Source organism: Somniosus microcephalus, chromosome 13, assembly GCF_052327205.1.
Source record: "Somniosus microcephalus isolate GS21.2 chromosome 13, FLI_Smic_1.0, whole genome shotgun sequence".
Lineage (NCBI taxonomy): Eukaryota > Metazoa > Chordata > Chondrichthyes > Squaliformes > Somniosidae > Somniosus > Somniosus microcephalus.
The window spans coordinates 66,477,769-66,504,715 of NC_140999.1; the positions used below are offsets into that span (position 1 = coordinate 66,477,769).

Here is a 26,947-nt window from a genome sequence, read left to right on the forward strand (position 1 = left end):
CCTTCGAGACACACGACAACGCAAAATCGTCGAGCAGAAACTGATAGCCAAGTTCCGCACACATGAGGACGGCCTGAACCGGGATCTTGGGTTCATGTCACACTACATGTAACCCCACCTGATGTAGGGTCATCCAGACTCGAGTCGTCGTTGGCTTGTTCTCTCTACACAGATGTGTCCGGACCTGCTGTGATTTCCTGCAAAAAAAAAATTAAAAATGTTTTTTGTCTGTTTTTTTGTTTTTCACACAGACCCCAGCATCTGCAACATTTGACCCCTTGTGACCCCCACCTCATTGTTCTTTGATGTAGGCCTAGAAATTGGGTATAGCCCCGCTTGAGGCATTAGAACTGGCAGAGCGCTAATTTATAGCCAGACGAAAGTTATCGCTGCCTGACGAGATATTGGGTTGCATCGCCCCCAAAGGGGATTGAGGCGCTAATTCAGCCATTGCACGGTGCTCTTAAGGCGCAAAAGTTCAGGCGCTACTCAATATCGACGCGGACGGGCACAGCGCAGGTGATCTCAATTACGGGAAACCACGAGACCTCCAGGCGCCGGCCGGCTCTTAAAGGGGTGGGTCAGTCAGCCGGAGCTTCAACACCCAACACCCTGTAGGCCTCAGAATCAGCGCTTGCCCTTGCCTGGCGTTACAAACTTGTTCAGCATGGAGAAGGTTAGACAGAGAGCAGAGCGTTTCAGCACTGAGGCTCTGGACCACTTGGTGGCTGCAGTTGAATGCCGTCGAGAGGTCCTGTATCCGGATAATGGGAAGAGGCCGAATCAGAAGGCTTACCGACGATCTTGGAGGGAGGTTGCTGTGAGGGTCAACTCCAGCAGCATGGCGACCAGGACCCCTGTTCAGTGCAGGAAGAAATTCAATGACCTCACACGGATCGTTAGGGTGAGCGATGGTTTAGCAAACTTCTGATTCCCTCCATCTGCAGCTGTCTTCGGGCACCCTGCTGCAATGATGCCCCAATGGCCATCTGTCAGCATGCACCCATGGCCCTTTCTGGGCACACACATGGACAGATGTCTCAAGGCCTCATGTAAGGGCTCTTGCACCATGGGGGGCATACGATGATCTCTCAAGGCATCATGTTACAGAACTTCCCCTTCTTTCCCCTGCAGTCCAAGCTGGCGATGATCCGAAAGGAGCAGCGTCGAACCGGTGGCGGGCCTCCACAAGTGGTCACTCTCACGGATCTGGAGGAGAGAGTGCACCAGATACTTGGAGGACGTCTGTCTGGTCCTGTGACCACTGCATCTGCCGACCCCATTACCGACAGCGAGGGTAAGACTCTCACCTTTTTCACCTGTTGCCTTCCACTTGGTCCCCCCGCCAGCATGCATCCTCAGTGTGCAGCCATGTCAGAGCCTTGCCGCAATCTGGCATGCCTTTCAGTAAAGCTGTCCTTTTGCTAAAGCCACTCTTCCACCTCCCACTTTCAGATGAAGCAGCACCAACTCGGGCTCAACGCGCTGAAGCTGCCAGTGCCAGTGCCACCGGAGGCGAGGACCAGGAGGAATCCGGACCAGCCGTTGCAGAATCCGGGGAGCTGACACATCTACAGACTGGGGATAGTAGTCCCCTGGAGGGGACGGGGGGGTGCTCTGAGGGTGGACCAGTTGCCAGACCGAGCGGCATGCAGCAACGCACAGGGGATAGGCAAATTCGGCCACCGTCTCCCCGGAGGGCAAGGCAGTTCGTGATGACTGCTGCACAGAGTGCAGATGAGGTGCGTCGCCTGGCTGAGATGAGCAAACAGGCCCGGGTCAGACACACGGAGCTGATGGCTGCAGTCAAGAAGATGCCTGAGTCAATAGATTCATTGGCTAAGAGTATGTTGGACTTCGGGGCAACAATGGAGAGGACTCTCCAGGGCTTTGGGGCAACAATGGACAGGACTATCCAGGGCTTCGGCCCAACAATGGAGAGGACTGTCCATGGCTTTGAGTCGGCTATGGAAAGGACTGTTCAGGGCTTCGGACAATCCCTGGAAAGGTCTGTGCAGGGCTTGTCCGAGGCAGTGGAGCGGTCGGCACCTGCCTTGTCCGAAGCAATGGGAAGAACTGTCCAGGCCTTCTCCGAAGCACTGGCACCTGGCACACAGGTCCTCACTGTTGCCATGCAGTCACTTGCTGGGCTCCTCCACAGCCAGATTGACGCAACGCGATCTCTCACTGTAGCCACCCTCTCTTTATCAGTTAGGATCACCCCGGGCCCTTTCAGTCCCATACAAGGCCAAGAATCAGTGGAGCATGCGATTGTGGTGGATGAGCCGAGCCGCTCCCCTCAGATAGCCAGTGTGTCGTCCGACCATGGTGCAGGTGTCCTCTCTCGGCAGGAGACCATTGCACATGCCAGCGCTGGGACGCCTGCATTGCAGCTGCCATCACCTGCAGGCCACACTGCTTCCAGCCATGGTCACATCAAGCATCCTACGTCCGCACCCTCCAAGCCCAGAGGTCGGCCAGGCTGTCCCTCAGGGGCTTCTGCGCTTCCAGACAGTCAGCAGGCGTCCCCCAGCCTTGAGGCCGCCACTGGGGTCCAATTACGTAGGAGCAGCAGGGAGGGAAGGGGCCGGGCGCGAAAGAGAAGTCGTTCTCCCTCAAGGGGCCGGGAGATGCTGAGACGTTTGTTTGTCCAAATTCAAGGACACCCTCACCTGTTGTTATATTTGCAGAAGGTTTGTTGAGTTTTGCGGCTTGGCCGAACAGTTCACAGTTATTTTGAAAGTTATGGTTTCTGTTGACATTACGTTGTTCAGCTGTAATGAAAGACTTTTGTGCCAATAAACAGAAGTTTCAATGTGGCATGGTGCATGTGACTAGTTTCAGTGATGCTGGCATTCAGAGGCCCTCAAACATCCAAAGTGCGCATGAGTTAAGACTCTCAGCATTCCACCACAGGGGTCTCGCCACGAGTCCAGATGAGCCTCTGACGTATGGCCCTTCCACTTTCAGCAGCCCTTCCATCTTCCTCCTCCTCCTCCTCCTCCTCCGCCTGCTCTTCCTCCTCCTCCTCCTCCTCCTCCGCCTGCTCTTCCTCTTCCTCCTCCTCCTCCGCCTCCTCCTCCTCCGCCTGCTCTTCCTCCTCCTCCTCCTCCTCCTCCTCCGCCTGCTCTTCCTCCTCCTCCTCCTCCTCATCTTCCTCCTCCTCCTCCTCCGCCTGCTCTGCTGGTCATTGAGGGACAGCTGGAATTGGCTGGGTGCGTCGATTCGCCAAGTTGTGGAGTATGCAGCAGACGACGACGATGTGTCCCACTTGCTGCGGCGCGTACTGCAGGGATCCCCCGAATCTTCCAGATGTTGGAAACGCTTTTTGACAACACCAATAGTGTGCTGTTTACTGTGCCTGGTCGCCTGATGGCCGCTGCTGATCAGCTCTTCTGCTGGAGTGTCAGCCACACGGAGTGTTGTCATCAGCCATGGCCAGAGAGGATAGCCCTTGTCCCCAGTAAGCCAGCCTCGTCTTCGAGGCAGCCCCTCAAAAAGGTAACAAACTGAGGTAAACCGCAGGATAAAGGCATCGTGGCTGCACCCTGGGAAATGCGCGGTGACTGCCATGATGATTTGGGGGTGGTCACAGACCAGCTGCATGTTGAGGGAGTGGAACCCCTTGCGGTTGCGGAAGTCCTATGGATGATGGCATGGCGCCCTCAAAGCCACGTGTGTGCTGTCACTCGCCCCCTGCACCATGGGGAAGTCCGCAATAGAAGTGACACCCTGCGCGCCCTCCGCCTGCTTGTGCAGGGTCCGAGGGAAGGTAATGAATTGACGCCTTCGCCTATAAAGGGCATCTGTAACTTGCCGGATGCAACAGTGGACTGCAACCTGAGCGACAGTCGCAATGTCCCCAGTGGCTGACTGAAAGGATCCGTTGGCATAAAAATGGAGGCCATCAGTCAGTTTAGCCATCACGGACAGAGAGGTTCTGCAGCATATACGCGGCTGCAGATCCTGACCAAGCAGGTGGCACAGATCAGTAACACTGTCCCTCCAGAATCGGAGCCTTCCCAAACACTGCTCCTCCGACATGTCAAGGCTTGTCACCTGCTGCCTAAAGACCCTCGCAGCTTCCCGTCGGATTGGCCGACCTCCATTGCCCCTCCTCCTTCTGGCCAATCCCGGCCCTCTCTCCCGCCATCTCTCTGCCCCTTCACAATGTTGGGCGATGAGGCCATCGCCCTCCAAACAAACTCTCATTCCGATGCCAGTTGGTCAAAAGGCTTTTAGGTGTAGTGCTGCAAGTGCTTCGGACAGGGTTGAAGGTCCCAAGTACTGTAAAGCTAAATTCCCAGAACTCCGCTCCACATTAGCTCGCCAACTCTCTCTAGCAACGATCGCAATGAGCAGGCCAAGTGGCAGAAGATTCTGCACTAAAGCTGTCCCCTTTAAATAGCGCCCCCTACTCCGAGAAGGGCCTGTTAGCCCTCCCTCGAACTGTCACTAATAGCGCTGGGCGCTAAGACTCCGGGCACCACCCAATATGTGCTCAGGCGCTCCTAAAAGGCGTTGCACACTGAAATGACGTCATGATCTGCTTGCGCTCGCGGGCACGTGCAAACACTTAGCGCAGGCGCAAAATGTATAGTCAATATCTGAGTTGTCGCTATCTTCATAGCGACCGCCCCAACATAGGGTATCGGCCCAATTCTAGGTCTCTTTAGGCGCTCAGCGCCGGCGCTACCAATCGAATTTCTAGGCCGTAATGTTTTCCTGACTGACCTGTTTGGACACCATTCACACCTTTGATTGCTGTGATTATCTCTCTGCCGAGGTGTGATAAATGGCAGTTAGAAAAATTACCTGTAAACATCTGACATTATTCTCTGACTATATAAGCAGTGTCTTTATGCATCTCTCCACTTCACCTGATGAAGGAGCAGCGCTCCGAAAGCTTGTGACTTCAAATAAAGCTGTTGGACTATAACCTGGTGTTGTGTGCCTTCTTACATTTGTCCACCCCAGTCCAACTCCGGCATCGCCACACAATGACCAAATAGGTGGACAACAGATTAGTCCATTAAAAAATCAACCTAGTAGGACCTTTGTTCTTCCAATGATTCCTCCTGTCCATCCCTTTGGATCCTTCTCATTTATATCTGGGCATTGTATATACAAATTGGTTAATCTAGCTCAGATCAAAAACAATAAATGAACAATTAAATGCAGAATGTAAACATTATAGACTATACAAGGTTTTTTTTTCATTCCTGGTGTGTGGGCATTGCTGGCAAGGCCAGAATTTATTGCCCATCTCTAACTGCCCTTGAGAAGGTGGTGGTGATGATGAGCTGCCTTATTGAACCGCTGCAGTCCATGTGGTGATGGTACTCCCACAGTGCTGTTAGGGAGGGATTTCCAGGATTTTGACCCAGCGATGATGAAGGAAATGCGATATATTTCCAAGTCAGGATGGTGTGTGACTTGAAGGGTAACTTGGAGGTGGTGGTGTTCCCATTTGCCTGCTGCCCTTGTCCTTTGAGGTGATAGAGTTTGGGAGGTGCTGTCGAAGAAGCCTTGGCGAGTTGCTGCAGTGACTCTTGTAGATGGTACACACTGCAGCCACAGTGCGCCAGTGGTGGAGTCAGTGAATGGTTAAGGTGGTGCATGCGCTGCCAATCAAGTGAGCTGCTTTGTCCTTGATGGTGTTGAACTTCTTGAGTGTTGTTGGAACTACACTCATCCAGGCAAGTGGAGAGTTTTCCATCAAACTCCTGACTTGTGCCTTGTAGATGGTGGAAAGGCTTTCGGGAGTCAGGAGGTGAGACACTTGCCGCAGAATACCCAGCCTCTGACCTGCTCTTGTAGCCACAGTATTTATGTGGCTGGTCCAGCTTAATTTCTGGTTAATGGTGATCCCCAAGATGCTGACGATGAGGGATTCGGTGATGGTAATGCCATTGAATGTCAAGGGGCAGTGGTTATACTCTCTCTTGTTGGCGATAATCATTGCCTGGCACTAGTGTGGTGTGAATGTTACTTGCCACTTATCAGTCCAAGCCTGAATATCATCCAGGTCTTGATGCATGTGGGCTTGGACTGCATCATTATCTGAGGAGTTCTGAACAGCGCTGAACACTGTGCAGTCATCAGCGAACATCCCCACTTTTGACCTTATGATGGAGGGAAGGTCATTGATGAAGCAGCTGAAGATGGTTGGGCCTAGGACACTGCCCTGAGGAGCCCCTGCAGTGATGTCTTGGGGCTGAGATGATTGGCATCCAACAACCACAACCATCTTCCTTTGTACTAGGTATTACTCCAGCCAGTTGAGATTTTCCCCATGATTCCAATTGACTTCAGTTTTACTGTCTGGAGCCGAGTGGTCCTGGCAGAACCCAACCTGAGCATCAGTGAGCATATTTTTGGTAAGTGCCGCTTGATAGCACTGTTAACGACACTTTGCTCATGATTGGGAGTAGACTGACGGGGCGGTAATTGGCCTGATTGGATTTGTCCTGCTTTTTGTGGACAGGACCTACCTGGGCAATTTTCCACATTGTCGGGTAGATCCCGGTGTTGGAACTATATATTGGAAGAGCTTGGCTAGAGAAGCGGCTCGTTCTAGAACACAAGTTTTCAGCAAGACAGCACCAATTATTGTCGGGGCCCATAGCCTTTGCTGTATCCAGTATGTTCAGCCATTTCTTGATATCACGTGGAATGAATCGAATTGGCTGAAGACTGGCTTCTGTAATGGTGGGGACCTGAGGTGGAAGCCGAGATGGATCATCCACTTGGCATTTCTGGCTGAAGATGGTTGCAAACGCTTCAACCTTGTCTTTTGCAGTCAGATGCTGGGCTCTGCGATCCTTGAGGATGGGGTTGTTCATGGACCCTCCTCTTCCTCCCCACTGTTAGTTGCTAAATTGTCCACCACCATTCACAAATGGATGTGGCAGGACTGCAGATCTTTGATCTGATCCATTGGCTGTGGGATCGCTTAGCTCTGTCGATAACATGCTGCTTCAGTATGCATATAGTCCTGTGCTGCAGTTTCCCCAGGTTGGCACCTCATTTTTAGGTACGCCTGGTGCTGCTCTGGGCATGCTCTTCTACACTCCTTATTGAACCAGGGTTGGCCGCCTGGCTTGATGTTAATGGTAGAGTGAGTGATATATCAGGCCGTGAGGTTACAGACTGTGGTGGAGTAAAATTCTGCTGCTGCTGATGGCCCACAGTGCCTCATAGCTGCCCAGTTTTGAGCTGCTAGATCTGTTCTGAATCTATCACATTTAGCACAGTGATAGTGCCACACAACACAATGGAGGGTGTCTATAGTGAAGAGGGGACTTCATCTCCTCAAGGACTGTGCTGTGGTCACTCCTGCCAATACGGTCATGGATTGACTTTAGTTTTTTAAAAATTTTGCCAACCAAGTTGGTGGAAGCGTGAGGTGATAACCAGCATGGTGAGGACAACAGGACACTGGGAGAACAACAGGTGCATCTCCTTGATTAGAGGATTAAAAAATTAACTGAGAAGGATGGTAAATTAGAGAGGGTAAATTCAATGTCAGATCAGAAGAGGCAAAGCAAGAATTTGTAAAATGTGGAACAATTCACAATGTGAAGGATTGAGGCTCTACATTTTGTTCACTATCAGGGCCATAGAGGGGATCAGTCATTAAAAGGGTACTTACACAAGAGACTGAACTCTGGCAAATCTACAAATGCAGCAACTTTATTAAAACAAAGCAGGTTAAGGGAAAGATGCCGTTTATGCAAAACTAATGGTGGAGAGGCACAAATCAATCAGCAACTGGTGGGGATTTGAAATTCATGGAGTATCTTTGCTGGCCAATCGGTACATTAACAGCGGTTCACACAGCATTTTGTCCACAAAATCTGGGCCATTGCAACCTAAACTCCTGGGGGGGGTGGTGCGGCGGGGAAGGAATTTGGGATCGCCGTTTGGGGCGCAATTATCAACCGGGCGCAAAGATTAGCATCTGGTGCAAATTATCACCTCTGACTGCAAACGTGGCTTCTATCGCCCCTGGAGGTGATTGGAGCACTAAATCTGATGTTACACACCTGTGTTAAGGCGCTAACACCAAGGAGCAAGGTGCTACCTCAGAGCGCTGGCGAAGCTCATGTGATGTCAGTCAGCAATGGAACAGACACACGGGTGCTGGCCAGTTCTTAAAGGGGTGTCGATCTTGCTCTCCATCCTGCACACCCTGCTCATTCCAGCCTTGAAAGACCTGTAAATCAAATCTGCTGGAAAGAACAATGGAGAGGCCTTGGGAATGAGCTCAGCGTGTAGCCCCCATAGTCTCTTCTGTAATCGATGCAAGGAAGGTTAATACAAAATGATACTGCAAAGTGCTGCTCAGTACCCAAAACTCCTTCACACAGCGTTGAATCTTTCCAGAAGTCTCTGTCTCTCTGAATGCGTGGCGCAAAAATGTCAGACAAAAAAGGCAGGAAGCGGTCGCCTTTAAATAGCACTCCCCAGTCCCTTCCCGACTGCAAAAGGTTCCCCTCAACCTGTCGTTGCTAGCAGCAGGTGGAGCCACTAATATCCAGTCCAGGGCGCTACCGGGGCGTTGCACACTCGACTGATGTCACAATCTGCGGGCGCAGGAGATCGTGGCGATAGTGTTGAGCGCCACTGCAAAACCTGGTCAATTTCGCGAGCGGTGCAAAAATCGCTGTGCCCGGGCACTAGTTGTTTGAACCCCATTACTGCCCTCTTAGGGCACGAACGGGAGGCGCAAAGCAACCAAATTTTCCCCCCCCGGAGTCCTTCATACAACATTGAGCTGCTAAAATACATCCTTCATATTCACAATTTCTAGATTCAACTTCCAGGCTACGGTTCTCACCCTCCTCCCCATGGAGAATAGGAGCCAGCGGGTAGACTAAAAATGGGCATCAGTGAGCTCCACACTTTCTGCTATCACACTTGCCCTTAAGGCAAAGGGAGACATATATCCTTCATACACTCAACTGGTAAGGTGGCTGGCTGTAATGTGGTTGGGATTGATGCGATAATCATAGCAGCTGAAGCCCTAGACAGTTCTGCCATGTAGGCAGTGGGAGAGACATTGCCACCATCACCTATGTCCATGCCAGCCATGTCCCCACTGCAGGGCACTGCTTCACTGACCAGCCAGTCATTGGTGTTGGGTCTAATGAGATCAGTGCAGCTGTGGCTCAGTTCTTGCCATCAATCCCCAACCCAGTCCAAAGAGAAATACTGTTCCACTAAAGGTCTGCTAGACCTACAGGCAGGAGCCTGAGCATCTGTAGAAAAAGTCCTCAACTGTTCGCTTGAGGTGCCATGCCAAACAATTAGCACACTACGCATAAAAGCACTCAGCCTGCAGTCCATCATAGGCACATGGCAAACAGGCAGCTGCAGGGAAGGAGGGAGCAGGCGAGAAATGAGAAAGGAGAAAGTAAGTACCACCCTTGCAGGCAAGATAGGTGAAGCTTCTCAGAGGCACCACTGCAGCAGCCTTAAGACATCTTGATCCTGTGCCACACTCATGCTTTTGCATAGAACAAACCAAGTTACCTACACATTCTTTCCCAGGATCCAAGTCAATCTAAGGTCTAATCCTCAAAAAAACAAAGTAAAATTGGTTGGAAGTTGAGTGCAGGGCAGCCCGAAAACAATGTTAAGTACTAATGCACAGTGTAATCAGGAAATTCTTTAGAGCAAAAGGATTTCCCAATGCCCCCCCCCACCTTGTCAGCTGACAAAAGCCAGGGCTTTTTTGGGGGGCTGCAGGGGGGCCTAACTTCAACCAACATTAACTGAACAGAAGGAGTGCTGGATTAGATTGTTACCATGTCTGACAGTAAAGCTTCCCTGAGTTTACACCTTGTCCCTCCAGTCAGCAGTGGGATTTAATTTTAACTACTAGTGTACCTAGGACTTACTACTAGCCATATCATGATTCACATCAACACCCAAAAGGCACAGTTTTCTGTCCAGCTGGTTTACTTGTTCAGGTCTACAGTTCAATCTCACTACATTGGGAAGAGAGAGCTCTTGGTTTCTTCATCCTGTACACTGCAGCCATCACGACCAACAGGGACAGAGCCACCACCATGAAGCCAATGGCTGCTCCACGCAGAAACAGAAGGAGACCCAGCAGCATCTATTGGGAGACACAAGTAGCTTGATTTTAACTCAGGTGCGGGGAATTGTCGGGTTCCCCGAATTTGGTGTTTCCCACATTAATCTAAATGGGTCTGTGAGATTGATGCAATTTTCACTCAATTGGCCAATTGATTTCCAACGTGTGGGAAGCCTTGGCAATTGAATATTTCCAGTCAGAAAGTCACAGAATATGACGTCATCATTGCTGCTGCTTTTAGGGCCCACAGCAAGCCTTGCTTCTTCTGCAGGCTTCCAAACTTCACCATTGAGATGGCACAGGAGCCTGCAGGAGCAACGGCCAGCGGGAGGGCAAGAGCTGCCCCCAAATTTGATGAGGCTTCACTCCAGGCATTGCTGGATGGTGCTAGGGCCCACAGGGAGGTCCTGTTCCTTTCTTCAGGGAGGAAGAGGCCTCCCAGTCAGACCAAGGCTGTGTGGATACAGGTGGTAGGGGAAGTCAACTCCTTGGGGCTCACACGGCACACCTGGATGCAGTGCAGGAAAAGATTCCATGGCAACACGGTGGCATAGTGGTTAGCACTGTTGCCTCACAGCACCAGAGTCCCGGGTTCGAATCCGGCCTCGGGTGACTGTCTGTGTGGAGTTTGCACATTCTCCCCGTGTTTGCGTGGGTTTTCTCCGGGTGCTCCGGTTTCCTCCCACAGTCCAAAGATGTGCAGGTTAGGTTGATTGGCTATGATAAATTGACCCTTAGTGTTAGGGGGATTAAATACATGGGGTTACAGGGATAGGGTGGGACATGTGTTGGTGTAGGGGTTACGGGGATCGGGTGGGATATGTGTCGGTGCAGGCTCGATGGGCCGAAATGGCCTCTATCTGCACTGTGGGGTTTCTGTGACTTCTGTGACCTTCATCGCACTGGAAAAGTAAGTAATGTATGAAGTTTCCATCACCCTCAATCTGATCCCCATTGCCTTTCCTCACCGGCACTCAGCTTTAGCAATCTCTTCCTCTACATCCCACTTGACTCACATCCATGCACCCTTACCCATTCACTCTCTCTCTATGCTCACATTCACATAACTATTCCACCATGCAGCCCTCACACTCCCGCTCACTCTGATGCTTTGAACACAAATGACAACACACAGGGAGGACCCTTGGTCTTGCAACCTCACTCCATCTTTGTCTCCTTCTAAGTATCTATGCTGTGCAATCTCTGCACTCACTCCTTCATCCTCACTCAACCTCCACTTGTCTCCCTCATTGCAGGAAAAGAGAGCTCACAACAGGAGAGAGCGAGCCAGGACAGGAGGAGGGCCGCCCTCATTAGCCCAGCTCACCCCCTGGGAGGAAGGCGTCCTGGAGATTGTCGGGCTGACATAGATGCAGAAGGTGGGGAAGGAGAGACAGGTGCATCCCCGCAAGCTGGTGACAGAATAGTTTTCCATCTCTCTCATTGGCATTGCATGAGTCGCTAATAATGATTCTGAAGCTACATCATATGGACTTATGATCATCTGCAAAATGCAATGTGCATGTAACCTTGGCCTCACATCTCTAACTTTTTCCTTGACTCCCCCACAGGACCATCGGGAGTCCCCGTCCCCACTGTACAGGAGGAATAGCCTGAGCAGCCAAACTCCTCAGAGGAATCTGCAACATCTAAGGGCGCAGCGTCAGCAGAAATAAGTGCACCCAGCACCAGCACAGAAACTCACTCCTCGGTGGGACCTTCGGGACATAGAGTACAGTTGTCACCTGGTGCATCACAGCTCACAAGTGAGCATCAGCAGATTGTGGAGACAGGGACAGCAATGGAGAGTCCTCGTCAGAGGGCGCAGGACTCTGCCAGCTCGGCTCAGATGCATGTCGACCCGCTGCCTCTTGGTCCATCCGTAAGATCAGAGGTGATGGAACTCCAGGCACAGATGCAGGAGTCTCTGGCAGGTTTTGTCTCTAGGGTCACTGCGAGTGTGGAGCGAATGGAGGAGTCCATAGTGAACATGAGCAGAGCCTTTGTGGAGTCATTGGCGCATGAACGCATCAACACGGAAAGGATGGCTACCTACGTGGAAATGATTGCTGCCTCCATGGTAAGGCTGGCTACGGTAGAGGAGAGGAGGGCTACGGCCATGGAGGAGGTTAGTCGCCAGGGTATGGAAAACATGGTGAGTGTTCAGAATAGAATGACATCTCTTGAGGAGCGATGGGCATCTATTGAACAGAGAAACCAGACCTTCATGGAAGTCCTTCTGAGTAGGATTGCCATTGCAAATATGGGTCCCCATGGCCCCCCTGATGTGCAGCAAGGTGCTCTCAAGCCACTTGCAGGCACTGAGTGGGACCTGACCCATGAGAGGGAGGTTGGTGGCAGCCCTCAAGGAAGTGGGGGCTCATCTCCAAGCGCTCACACTTCCATGCCACTGCAGAGCCCTCGGTCAGAGCCCCGCTGGAGTCCATACCCAACTGAGATAGACGTCTCAACTCCTGCACAGCCGCAGGAGCAGCAGACTGCTGACGAGCCCTCACAGGCTCGCCACCCCAGAGGACGCCTGCCAAAGGTGTCGAGACAGGAGCAGCAGGAAAGTGAGCAAGGGGCCTCCACATCTGCTGAAGCCACAGGGGAACCACTACGTAGGAGCACGCGTAAGAGGAAAATAAAGCACAAATAGTCACAAGGGTAGTCACTTGGGTGAAATGTTGTGTATTTTGTAAAAATGCCATCAGTTGTTTGTTTTGCATAAAAATTCTGATGGCAACTTCTGCAGTTGTGGCATGTGTCATTTCGTGAATGGGGCTGGAGGTCCTCTAATGCCAAGACGGGAAGGAAAAAAAGGCCTCCCATGCTTCTGGTAGATGCCTCAGTTGAGGAAGCGCTGAGTGAGGCTGGCGAGAGGGGTTGCGCAGGGGGTCACACTGGAGAAGTGCGTGAGGCTCCAACCTTCCACAGGTGTGGTTAAGCCTGATAAAAGTTGCCCCAGGCCTGAGACAACAAAGTCCTGCCACCTGCAAATGATGACTGATCAAATCTCCTCTTTAATGGTTGACCTGCAGCTGATAGTCAGCAAGCCAATAGTGCTCACGCCAGGTTTCACAGGCGTGATCCCCACCAGGTGTGTTTTACATGGGGAAAGGGTTAAACAGGCAAGGGCCTGTAAAAATGGGATTATAAAGGCCAATGAGTGCTGTTTAAGGGCCCTAAAGACCAGTCCCGCCTGTTGCAGGCGGGACCGATTCGGAACCATTAGACATGCCTGGGTTAAAATGGCTAGGTGTCGGGAACCAGGCGGGTGGGGTCCCGACCCCCAGGTTTTGCGATTTTAATCCCCCACACGCCTCAAAGCCCACCTGACGGCTGAGTTAAAATCAAGCCCAAGAGGTTATGTTTGGAAGGGTTCACAGTGGCCTATTGAAGAACCTTCACTTACCATTCTCTTCAAGCAGCTTCTTAGACAGACGACTCTCACCTTCCAGGAAAATAATGGGACTAGGCACACTCACCAATGTTCCCTCATGGTCATCTGTACTCCTGCGTCTCTCTATTGGGAAATGAGACATTGTTAGCAGACAGTTTTGTCCTGACCCACTTTCCAACATTGTCACCCATGTATCATCTCCAAGGAGAAGCAAAAATCCTGACTCGACACTGGAGATCACACGTTACCTGCTATATAGCCAGAGACCAACCCACGTTAGACCATCTGCACTTCCAGTTCAGTGTTTGCAATGATGGGCAAAAAGCTAGACACTACCTAGACTGAAACTAATAGTGGGGGGGGTGGGGGGGAGGGGGGGGAGAGGGGTAGGGGGTTCAGGTGAAGGGGAATTTAGAAAGTCAGAGAAAGGAGAACGGAATAGTGCAGGGTAGCGATGGGGGAAATGATAACCAGAGTGTGACAGGAGACAGAGCGTACAAATGTAAGCATGCACCAGCAAATAGTTTCAGAGTGGGTAAAAATGGTAAAGAATAAATTAAAAGCTCTATCTGAATACATGCAGCATTCGTAACAAGATAGATGAGTTGACGGCAAAAATAGAAATAAATGGCCATGATTTGATAGCCATTACGGAGACGTGGTTGCAGGGTGACCTGTGAAGGAATAGCCATGAGTCAGAGAAATACACGATACCATGAGCAGATTTCTAATATCTATATATATAAAGCGGCTCTTCTGTCTGTCTGTCCCGATGTCTGTCTGTCCGTTCTCTATACGTTTGAAAGTTATAGAGCGTACCGACGCGCGCGTCACCTCAAAAGAAAGCTTGCGATTCCGGACCGGTCATAGGCATATTTACGTTTTGGCCGTACAAAATTCCCGCCCGCGGTATCCCAAAAACGTTCAGCGTTCCGCTCATTAGCATCTCATTAGCGACCGTGTGACGTCGAGGTCCACCAATCGGACGGCGGGTTCCTTCCTACAGTTGAGTGTCGAGTGACTCGACGATTGACCAATCCTACGCTTCGGTGACCTGACCGGTCAACCAATCGGTGCGTGTGTGGGCGGGCCTTATCCTTCTGAATCGAGGTGAGTGGCCGCCATCTTGATTTTTCACAATTTTTTCCCCCACACTTTCTGTGTGTTAGGGAACTAAGGTAAATATTTTAATGATGTGTTAGGGAATTAAATAACAATTTAATAGGGGGGGGAGAGCCTCGGAAAATCGCGGGGGGGGAGAGCCTCGGGAAATCGCGGGGGGTGGGGGGAGAGCCTTGGGAAATCGCAGGGGGGGAGAGCCTCGGGAAATCGCGGGGGGGGAGAGCCTCGGGAAATCGCGGGGGGGGGAGAGCCTCGGGAAATCGCGGGGGGGCGAGCCTCAGGAAATCGCGGGGGGCTCGCGCCGCCCGCACTGACCGCGCATGCGCCGCCCGCACTGACCGCGCATGCGCCGCCCGCACTGACCGCGCATGCGCCGCCCGCCCACCCACAGCGGCCGTCCATCAGCCGCCCGATACGCGGGGGACCTCAGCTCCGGACCTCAGGCGCTAGGCAGGGGGAGGGGCCGGAGAGAGTGACAGAGGGGAGTGGGGGTGGGGGTGGGGGTGGGGGTGGGCGAGGGGAGGGAGGGAGGGAGGGAGACAGGGGAGGGGAGGGAGAGGAGGGGAGGGGAGGGAGAGGAGGGGAGGGGAGGGAGGGATAGGACAGGGAGAGGACATGACAGGGAGAGGGGGGACACACAGGGGCAGGGAGACCAAGCGCCCCAAAATTGCCCTCGCAACGCGGGGCTCCCCAGCTAGTCTTATCTATATATATAAAGCGGCTCTTCTGTCTGTCCTGATGTCTGTCTGTCTGTCTGTGTTCTATACGTTTGAAAGTTACAGAGCGTACCGACGCGCCCGTCGCCTCAAAAGAAAGCTTGCGATTCCGGACCGGTCATAGGCGTATTTACGTTTCGGCCGGACAAAAATCCCGCCCACGGTATCCCAAAAACGTTCAGCGTTCCGCTCATTAGCATCTCATTAGCGACCGTGTGACGTCGAGGTCCACCAATCGGACGGCGGGTTCCTTCCTACAGTTGCGTGTCGAGTGACTTGACGATTGACCAATCCTACGCTTCGGTGACCTGACCGGTCGACCAATCGGTGCATGTGTGGGCGGGCCTTATCCTTCTGAACCGAGGTGAGTGGCCGCCATCTTTATTTTTCACAATTTTTTCCCCCACACTTTCTGTGTGTTAGGGAACTAAGGTAAATATTTTAATGATGTGTTAAGGAATTAAATAACATTTTAATGGGGGGGGAGAGCCTCGGGAAATCGCGGGGGGGGAGAGCCTCGGGAAATTGCGGGGGGGAGAGCCTCGGGAAATCGCGGGGGGGGGGAGAGCCTCGGGAAATCGCGGGGGGGGAGAGCCTCGGGAAATCGCGGGGGGGAGAGCCTCGGGAAATCGCGGGGGGAGAGCCTCGGGAAACCGCGGGGGGGGAGAGCCTCGGGAAATCGCGGGGGGGCGAGCCTCGGGAAATCGCGGGGGGGCTCGCGCCGCCCGCACTGACCGCGCATGTGCCGCCCGCACTGACCGCACATGCACCACCCGCCCGCAGCGGCCGTCCATCAGCCGCGTGATACGCGGGGGACCTCAGCTCCGGTCCGTCCCGGCACGGCCGCTATCGCAACGGCACCAAACCTCAGGCGCTAGGCAGGGGGAGGGGCCGGAGAGAGGGACAGAGGGGACTGGGGGAGCGGAGGGGGGGAGAGGAGGGGATGGAGAGGAGGGGAGGGAGAGAGGGGAGGGGAGGGAGGGATAGGACAGGGAGAGGACATGACAGGGAGAGGGGGGACACACAGGGGCAGGGAGACCAAGCGCCCCAAAATTGCCCTCGCAACGCGGGGCTCCCCAGCTAGTCTATATATATAAAGCGGCTCTTCTGTCTGTCCTGATGTCTGTCTGTCTGTCTGTGATCTATACGTTTGAAAGTTACAGAGCGTACCGACGCGCCCGTTGCCTCAAAAGAAAGCTTGCGATTCCGGACCGGTCATAGGCGTATTGACGTTTCGGCCGGACAAAAATCCCGCCCGCGGTATCCCAAAAACGTTCAGCGTTCCGCTCATTAGCATCTCATTAGCGACCGTGTGACGTCGAGGTCCACCAATCGGACGGCGGGTTCCTTCCTACAGTTGAGTGTCGAGTGATTCGACAATTGACCAATCCTACACTTCGGTGACCTGACCGGTCGACCAATCGGTGCGTGTGTGGGCAGGCCTTATCCTTCTGAACCGAGGTGAGTGGCCGCCATCTTGATTTTTCACAATTTTTTCCCCCACACTTTGTGTGTTAGGGAACTAAGGTAAATATTTTAATGATGTGTTAGGGAATTAAATAACAATTTAATAAGGGGGGAGAGCCTTGGGAAACCGTTGGGGGGGAGAGCCTCGGGAAATCGCGGGGGGGGGAGAGCCTCGGGAAATCGCGGTGGGGAGAGCCTCGGGAAATCGCGGGGGGGGGAGAGCCTCAGGAAATCGCGGGGGGGAGAGCCTCGGGAAATCGCGGGGGGGGATGGGGGAGAGCCTTGGGAAATCGCGGGGGGGTGGGGGGGAGAGCTTCGGGAAATCGCGGGGGGGGTGAGCCTCGGGAAATCGCGGGGGGCTCGCGCCGCCCGCACTGACCGCGCATGCGCCACCCGCACTGACCGCGCATGCGCCGCCCGCCCGCCCACAGCGGCCGTCCCTCAGCCGCGCCATACGAGGGGGACCTCAGCTCCGGACCTCAGGCGCTAGGCAGGGGGAGGGGCCGGAGAGAGGGACAGAGGGGAGTGGGGGAGCGGGGGAGGGGAGGGGTGGGGGTGGGCGAGGGGAGGGAGACAGGGGAGGGGAGGGAGGGAGGGGAGGGAGGGAGAGGAGGGGAGGGGAGGGAGGGGAGGGAGGGGAGGGGAGGGGAGGGAAGGATAGGACAGGGAGAGGACATGACAGGGAGAGGGGGGACACACAGGGGCAGGGAGACCAAGCGCCCCAAAATTGCCCTCGCAACGCGGGGCTCCCCAGCTAGTATATATATAATGCGGTTGCTCTGTCTGTCTGTCTGTCTGTCTGTACTCTATACACTCAAAAGTTATAGAGCGTACCTACACATATGTTATATCAAAAGAAATCTTATGATTATGGAAGTGTCATAGGCATATTTACTTTTTGGTCAGCCAAAAATTGTTCCGACAGTATACAAAAAATGTTCAAAAAACCACAAAATTCCACTCATTAGCGTTGAGTGACATGATGGCTGACCAATCGTACAGGGGATAGCATTGAGTGACGTGATGGTTGACCAATCATACAGGGGATAGCGTTGAGTGACGTGATGGTTGACCAATCAGAGCATCACGGGGGGAGTTCATTGTGTGTGTGGGCGGGCCATCCTACAGCGGATAGCGTTGAGTGACATGATGGTTGACCAATCCTACAGTTGAGTGACCTGATGGTTCACCAATCAGTGCGTCACAGGGGGCATTTCATTGCGTGTGTGGGCGGGCCTAATCCTTCTGAGCTGAGGTGATTGGCAGCCATCTTGATTCCTAACTATTGATTTATTTTTCCCACATTGTGTGTGTGGTAATGGGGATTAAATGATATGAAATATAGATTTCCAGTAAAAAAAAGATGGTTTAAAAAAAATAAATCCATTTGCAAAGGGGACTCGGGCTTTCCCTCCCTCGGTGGTGGATGAGCTGCCTGCAGGCCTCAGGCCTCGAAGCCTCGGGCTCTCCTCGCCAGCCACGCCTGAGCTAGGCACCGCCCGTCCCGCTGGGCCCGATTCCAAACCAGCGGCCCACGATCACCGCCATCTTGGCAAAGGCTTTCGGGGTGGGGCGGAGCCAAGCGTAGCCATCGCCACCATCTTGGTAAAGGCTGGCGGGGCGGGAGACCGCGAGCGCGTGAACGTCGGCAGCTGCCCGGAGTGGGACCTGAGCTAATGTGAGTCAGGCCAGGACTCACACGCTAGGCCGCGCACGGGCCGGCCCTGAGGCACTGATCCGCACACGGGGGCTTCGGGTCACCACATCCGGGCTCTGAGGAAAGGGAGAGAGAGAGGGGGAGGGAGGGAGAGAGAGAGAGGGAGGGAGGGAGGGAGAGAGAGGGGGAGGGAGGGAGAGAGAGAGGAGGAGGGAGGGAGAGAGAGAGGGGGAGGGAGGGAGAGAGAGGAAATCAGGGAGACACAGGGGGAGGGAGAGGAGAGACGGGGAGGGAGAGGAGGGGGGGAGAGGAGAGGAGGGGGAGGGAGAGGAGAAGGGGAGAGGAGAGGAGGGGGGAGAGGAGAGGAGGGGGGAGAGGAGAGGAGGGGGGGAAAGGAGAGGAGGGGGAGAGGAGAGGAGTGGGGGAGAGGAGAGGAGAGGTGGGAGAGGAGAGGGGGAGAGGGGGGGAGAGGAGAGGGGGGAGAGGAGGAGGGAGGGAGAGGAGGGAGGGAGGGAGGGACAGGAGAAGGGGAAGGGGAGAGGGGAGGGAGGGAGAGAGAGTAAAGCAGCGACAGGGGGAGGGAGAGAGCGGGGAGGGAGAGAGGGGGTGCGAGGGGGCGGGGGAGGAGAGGGGGAGGGAGGGGGAGGAGAGGGGGAGGGAGGGGGAGGAGAGGGGGAGGGAGGGAGAGGAGAGGGGGAGGGAGGGAGGGTCATGAGAGGGGGAGGGAGGGAGAGGAGAGGGGGAGGGAGGGAGCGTCATGAGAGGGGGAGGGAGGGAGAGGAGAGGGGGAGGGAGGGAGAGGAGAGGGGAGGGTGGGACAGAGGGTGAGGGAGGGAAAGAGTTAGGGGGTGGGAAAGAGTGAGGGGGTGGGAGAGGGAGGTAGAGCTTGCCTTCTTCCTTCCTTCTTTCCTTCGCAGGGGTCCATCGGGACAGGCCTGAGGCGTTCCTTCCATCCTTCTCTCTCCAGGCTAATCCTGAACTAAATCCAGCAGTCTCTCTCTCTCTCTTCTCCCCTATCTCTCTCTTCTCCCCCCAGACTCTCTCTCTCTCTCTCATTTCCCCCCGTCTCTCTCTTCTCCCCCCAGTCTCTCTCTCTCTCTTCCCCCCCGTCTCTCTCTTCTCCCCCCTGTCTCTCTCTCTCTCTTTCCCTCTATCTCTCTCGCTCCTTCCCACACAGACAGACAGACAGACAAACTCTTTTATATATATAAAAATTATTTCTACTTTTTTCATAACAACTTGCCCTCAAAAGACCCTCGGCACCGCCGGGCACTCCAGCTAGTCTATCTATCTATCTATATATATAAAGCGGTTCATCTGTCTGTCTGTCATATAAAGCGGTTCATCTGTCTGTCTGTCTGTCCTCTATACACTCAAAAGTTATAGAGCGTACCTACACATATGTTATATCAAAAGAAAACTTATGATTATGGAAGTTGTTAGATCCGTGATTCTGAGGGTATGCTGTTTCTCAATAACCACACGGATGCTGTTACTTAACAATAAACAGGTATTTACTGGAGGAGGGTAGACACAAGACTGGGGGTGCAGAGGCATGCGCAAAGCTTATATACAGGTGTGGTCACTGCCAGTACTACAGTATACAGGAGATGTAAAAGTAGTTCTGTCTTAAAGGCACATACACTACAATTCCTCCCCTTTTAGATTAGTAGTACCATTAATATTCAAATAACAATTAACACTTTAACATGTACATTAAACAACAATAGTCCATTTATAGATTCAGTCTTTGGGGCGGCTTCCTGACCCTTTCGGGATAGCGCCTTTCCTGAGGTTCTTGTTCTTGGTGCAGAGGCGATTCTAACCCCTTTTCATCGGGTCGTTCATCGGGTTCCACTGCTACTGGTTCTGAGGTAGCTGCTACCGGTATGTCGGGTTCATCCCCAGGTACTCGAGACATGGGGTTGACGCGTTCCTGTGACGCTAAGATCTGATCGACGTGACGTCTCACAATGTTCTCCCCGACATCCACAGTGTACATTAATGGCCCCTGCCTTGTGCATATCGTTCCGGGTTGCCATTTCTCTGTTCGATAGTCACGGGCCAAGACTGGTTGCCCAACATTGAAGCTCCTTGTCGGCTTCTCATTGATGTGCTGGAATTGTTTGTCCTCAACATTTCTTCGCACACTTGGTCTGAGAAAGTCCAGACGAGATCTCAACCTTCGGTTAAAGAACATCATGGCCGGGGTCTGGTTGGTAACTGCATGTGTCGCGTTGCAGTAGGCTAATAAGAAATTGTCCATCTTATGCTGCAGTGGAATTTCATCGTCGCACATGGCCTTTATTGCCTTCTTAAAGGTTTGTACGAACCTCTCTGCCAATCCATTTGTGCCTGGATGATACGGGGCAGATATGTAATGCCATACCACATTCCTTCTCATATTTTTTTGAAATTCTTCGGACACAAACTGTGGTCCATTATCAGAGCAAATCTGCTCTGGCAAACCGTTTCAGGCAAATATGATCCGTAGGACTGCAATCGTATTCTCTGTAGTGGTTGAAGACATTTTTATCACCTCAGGCCACTTTGAAAGAGCATCCACTGCTATTAAGAACATTGAGTCCATGAATGGACCAGCAAAATCAATATGCACCCATTGCCATGGAGAGGAGGGCCACTCCCATGGGTGTAAGGGGCATGTGGTGGTGCATTTTGGACCTTCTGGCATCCTAAGCAGCTCTTAGTTAGGTCTCGATTTGTTGATCGATTCCCGGCCACCACACATAAGCCCTAGCAAGGCTTTTCATTTTCACTCTCCCCAGATGACCTTCATGTAGCTCATTTAGCACTCTCTCCCTTAACTTGGGTGGAATCACCACTCTGGATCCACACATCACTGTCCCCTGGCATACTGACAGCTGTTCTCTTCTGGATGAGAATGCTGGCAACAGTGAGTCACCATGTGTTGGCCATCCCCTCACCGTCAAATCATATACCCGAGACAGTGTCGGATCATTGCGGGTCTCCTTCTCTATATCCGCGTTCGTTACTGGCAATCGTTCAATTATTGACGAATAAAATATCTCGATCGGGTCCACTGCTGGTGCTTCCTCCACAGTAGGCAGTGGCAGGCGCGATAACCCATCAGCGTTCCCATGCTGTTTCCTGCCTTTATATTCCATTTCATATTGATTCGCCCCTAGAAACAGGGACCATCTTTGTAACCGTTGTGCAGTCATCACTGGAATGCCCTTCTTAGGATTAAAGGTGGAGACAGGTGGTTGGTGGTCAGTCAGCAAGGTGAACTTCTGCCCATGCAGATAATGGTTGAATTTTTTTACTCCCCATACTAGGCTGAGGGCCTCCCTGTCAATCTGGGCATAGTTGCGCTCAGCTGAGGTTAGTGACCGAGACGCAAAGGCTACTGGCCTCTCCAACCCGTCTGGGAATTTGTGCGACAGCACCGCTCCAATACCATAGGGTGATGCATCACATGCCAAAAGAATTGGTAGTGCTGGGTTGAAATGGACCAACACCCCTTTTGATGTGATCAATTCTTTACACTTCTGGAAAGCTCGTCTACGTTCGTCATGACATTTCCATGGTACCCCTGTTTGCAGTAGGGTGTTCAGTGGGTGTAATACCGTGGACAATTTGGTAAGAACTTGTGGTAGTAGTTTACCAGCCCGAGGAATGACCTCAGTTGTGACACATTTTCTGGTGCTGGAGCCTTGACTACTGCCTCAATCTTTTCAGGGGACTTATGTAACCCCTCTTCTTCGATGACGTGGCCACAATACGAGATCTGTTTCTGGAAAAACTCGCACTTGTGGCGATTAGCTCGTAGCCCATACTCCTTTAATCTGGTGAGCACCTTCTCCAAGTTGGCGAGGTGATCACTGTCATTTTCGCCCGTGACCAAGATGTCGTCCAAATAACACTGGGTCCCTGGAATCCCCTGCAGGGCCTGATCCATTGCCCTTTGCCAGATAGCCGGAGCCGAGGCTACTCCGAACACCAGCCGGTTGTATTGATAGAGACCTTTATGAGTGTTAATCGTAAGGTATTGTTTCGAAGCTTCTTCTACCTCCATTTGCAAGTACGCCTGGGCTAGATCAATTTTGGTGAAGCGTTTACCTCCAGATAGCGAGGCAAAAATATCCTCAATTCGTGGAAGCGGATATTGTACCGTGTGAAGGACTGGGTTCACTGTCACCTTACAATCCCCACAGATGCGGACCTTCTTTGGTTCCACAGGCGTATTACTCAATGACCTCTTCATTACAGGGACGACGGGTGTAGCCCACTCACTCCAGTCCACTTTGGACAGTACTCCTGAACGTTCCAACCCTTCCAGCTCTGCTTCAACAGCTGGTCTGATCGCATAAGGCATTGGTCTGGCCTTAAGAAACTTTGTGCTTGCATTTTCCTCTATTTTAATCATTGCTGTTATGCCTTTTAGCGTTCCTATTCCCTCCTGGAACACTTCTTTTGCATCAGTTAGCGTTTTTGACAGTCGTCCAGGTGTGACGTCGTCATCCTTTTTGGTCTCAACCTTCAGTGCCTGTATGGAATGCCAATCTAATTGTATCTTCCAGATCCATTCACATCCTAGCAGTGGTGGTCCTCCATCTGGCAATACATATATATCCATTTTAGGTATTTCCTGGCCTTTATATATCACTTTCACCCTTATTTTTCCTTTGGTGTAGACTTTTTGCCCCGTATACGTCTTCAAAACAATCTCTGTAGCTTTCAAGGGTATATGTGAAAATAGCCGCTTGTAGTCCCTTTGATTTATGACTGTGAGGGCTGATCCTGTGTCCAATTCCATTTTCACTTGCACTCCGTCTATCTTGAGTGTAACCCAGATAGTCTGGTGATCCTCCATTTCGGTTACCTTATGTAGTTTTAGACAACCCAGCTCCTTGCTTCCGGAGTCTGTGTCACTTTTCTGTTCGTCTGAACCACTGTCCATCACCTGGTGTACCTTTCTGTACTTCTCCTGTGGAGATTTCTTACTGTTGGTTTTCTTCCCAGACCTGCAGACTCTTGCTATGTGTCCTGCTTTTCCACACTGTCTGCACACTTGGTCCTTGATCCAACAATCCTTCTGGTCATGTGTTGTTCTGCCGCAGCGATAGCACTTCCCTGTTCCATAGGACATTTCATTGGTGCCATATTCTTGCAGTCTCCATTGTATCTCTGCAGCGCCCCTTGCGGCTGCTTCCTGTGATACTGCCATACTGAAAGCCTTGTCCAGCGTAAGATCCTTTTCTGATAGAAGCCGTTTCTGGGTTCCTTCACTTTGTAGCCCACACACAAACTTGTCCCTTAATGTATCTTCTAGTCCCGCTCCAAACTGGCAGTGTTTCGATAGCTTGCGCAGTTCCGTTAGGTACTCAGCATTGCTTTCGTCTTTGTGTTGGTTCCTTTTATGGAACTTAAATCGTTCTGCTATCAGCAGCGGTGTGGGGTTTAAGTGGTCCTGTAGGAGTTCTACTATGCTTTCGAAATTCTTGTTCACCGGCTTCTCTGGGGTTATTAGATTTCGCAGTAACCCATAAGTTTTTGCACCCACAGAATTTAACAAAACCAATGCTTTACTAGCATCTGGCACTTCATTCGCCCTGCAGTACACCTCAATGCGTTCCACATATGTCGCCCAATCTTCGACTTCATTGTCGAACGTAGAGATACTGCCACTCTTCGGCATCCCTGGGTGTGATTTAACTGTCAAAAATGACATCTCCCGCGCTTCCCCTTCTTCTCCGCTGGCACAAAATGGCGTCTCCCGAGCTTTCCTTCCTTCCCGCGCTCACCCTTCTTCTCCGCTGTGGCTTCTAAAAATGGCGTCTCCCGCGCTCTTCCTTCTTCTCCGCGGCTCAATGGCATCTCCCGCGCTCTCCCTTCTTCTCCCCGCAGACCCTGTTCAGCCTGTGAGCCCTGGCTGTGCTCTGCGCGTTCTTCTTTTTATTATTTTTTTCTTGACGCCGCTCGGTCTTGTACCCGGCTGTTGCTTTACCCTCTCTCTCTCCGGTTTTTGTTGTTGTTTTTTTTCTCGACGCCGCTTGGTTTTCAACCCCCGGCTGCACCCTGTACACTTCACCCTCTGTCTTACCCCGTCGATGCTGCTCGGCTTTCTCTCCGCCGTCAGTTGGCTGCAGCCGCCGCTGCCCGGGAAGGGTCTGCGCTGGACCTGTCGCCAGTCTCTTGCTGATCGTCGTGGCTGGGGAACCAAGCCCGGCTCTCCACAGCCTCCCCTGCGATGTTCACTCTCTGCCTGACGACTGGGCGGATGCTCGTGGTCGACGCCCGTGTTCCTGGCCTCGACTTTTTTTTTTGTTGCAGGTAGATTCGAATCGACACTCGTCGCCACTTATAGATCCGTGATTCTGAGGGTATGCTGCTTTCAATAACCACACGGATGCTGTTACTTAACAATAAACAGGTATTTACTGGAGGAGGGTAGACTCAAGACTTGGGGTACAGAGGCATGCACAAAGCTTATATACAGGTGTGGTCACTGCCGGTACTACAGCATACAGGAGCTGTAAAAGTAGTTCTGTCTTAAAGGCACATACACTACAGAAGTGTCATAGGTGTATTTACTTTTTGGTCAGACAAAAATTGTTCGGACAGTATACAAAAAACGTTAAAAAAATTGACAACTCCACTCATTAGTGTTGAGTGACGTGATGGTTGACCAATCGTACAGGGGATAGCGTTGAGTGACGTGATGGTTGACCAATCGTACAGGGGATAGCGTTGAGTGATGTGATGGTTGACCAATTGGTGCATCACGGGGTGGGGGGGTTCATTGTGTGTGTGGGCGGGCCATCCTACAGGGGATAGCGTTGAGTGACGTGATGGTTGACCAATCCTACAGTTGAGTGACCTGATGGTTGCCCAATCGGTGCGTCACGGGGGGCGTTTAATTGCGTGTGTGGGCGGGCCTCATCCTTCTGAGCTGAGGTGAGTGGCCGCCATCTTCATTCCTAACTATTGTTTTATTTTTCCCACTTTCTGTGTGTTTATTTTTCCCACTTTCAACACAATTAAATAGTTTTTGAAAAAAGTTAAATAATTTGTAAATATTTTTTCTAAGCACATTAATTTTCCTAGCTTTCACCATCTTTTTTTGCTCTTGACTCGCTGCCTCTGCCGGGCACTGCAACCTTGGAGGGTTACCCCGGCAACTGGGCCCGGGCCTCTCTCACAGCCTGTAGCCGCTCAGGAGGGCGGGGAAGAAAGTTTTCCCTGGCAACCGGGCCCGGGCCTCTCTCACAACCTGTAGCCGCTCAGGAGGGGAGGAGGGTTACCCCGGCATCCCGGCCCGGGCCTCTCTCAGCATCAACCGTGCGGCCTGAGAGCCCGACCGAAACCGCGCAGGTCAGCGGCGGCGTCACTCGCACGGGGGCTCCAGGTCACCAAGGCCTCTCCCTCTCTCCTCCCACCCCCCCTCTCTCTCCTCCCACCCCCCTCTCTCTACTCCCACCCCCCTCTCTCTCCTCTCCCCCCTCTCCTCCCCCCCTCCTCCCCCTCTCTCCTCCTCCCCCACTCTCTCCTCCACCCCTCTCTCTCTCCTCCTCCCCCCCTCTCCTCCCCCCTCTCTCCTCCCCCCTCTCTCTCCTCCCCCTCCCCCACCCCCTCCCCCTCTCTCTCCTCCCCCCCACTCTCCCTCCCCTCTCCTCCTCTCTCTCCTCCCCCTCCCCCACTCCCCCTCTCTCCTCCCCCTCTCTCTCCTCCCCCCTCTCTCCTCCCCCTCTCTCTCCACCCCCCCTCTCTCTCTCCTCCCCCTCTCTCTCTCCTCCCCCTCTCTCTCTCTCCTTCCCCCTTTCTCTCTCTCTCCTTCCCCCTTTCTTTCTCTCCTTCCCCCTCTCTCTTTTCCTCTCTCTCTCTCTTTCCCTCTCTCTCTCTCTCTCTCCTTCCCACACAGACAGACAGACAGACAAACTCATTTATATATATAAAAATTATTTGTACTTTTTTCATAACAACATGCCCTCAAAAAACCCTCGGCACCGCCGGGCACTCCAGCTAGTTATTAATAAAAGACACACTGGGTTTAAAAGACACAAGTCTCAGCAGACAGGCTGTAAACAGAAATACAGGTTTCTGAGAAAAGATCAGTTGATAACAAAGTTGTAAACAAGCTTTGAAATGAGAATTAGTTAAATATTCTAAAACAATAAAAGATTGAAGCAAACCATTGGTTGTTCCAAAAGATCTACGGTTTGCAACAAACACAATGGGAAGACCCAATTTAGGTGTTACAAGCTGACAAGATAAAACAGAAATACAATCATTAAAAGAGGCATGTGCCTTTGAAAACATGACATCAAGTAAAGAAACCTGCTGGACAAATAGTTTTATGTTAAACTTGGATGACAGGAAACACGATTAAATATGCAACCAATTGAGATAGCTAGAAAACAAGTAATCACACAGTTAAAGTGGTTTTGATTTACATACAGTAAAAACCATACCAACAAGACTTTGAAGATATAACT

General features: G+C 52.3%; 1 pseudogene across 1 annotated transcript in view; it reads right to left on the reverse strand.

Annotated features, from left to right (window-relative positions):
- Window positions 1-9,948: 9,948 nt before the first annotated feature.
- Window positions 9,949-26,947, reverse strand: part of LOC147108393 (zona pellucida sperm-binding protein 4-like) — a 70,373-nt pseudogene continuing 53,374 nt past the window's right edge. Inside the window, exons 9-10 of the transcript XR_015080498.1 lie at window positions 13,521-13,631; window positions 9,949-10,126 (exon numbers count right to left, since the gene is read on the reverse strand). The product of XR_015080498.1 is annotated as a zona pellucida sperm-binding protein 4-like (transcript). The remainder of the gene's footprint in view (window positions 10,127-13,520; window positions 13,632-26,947) is intronic.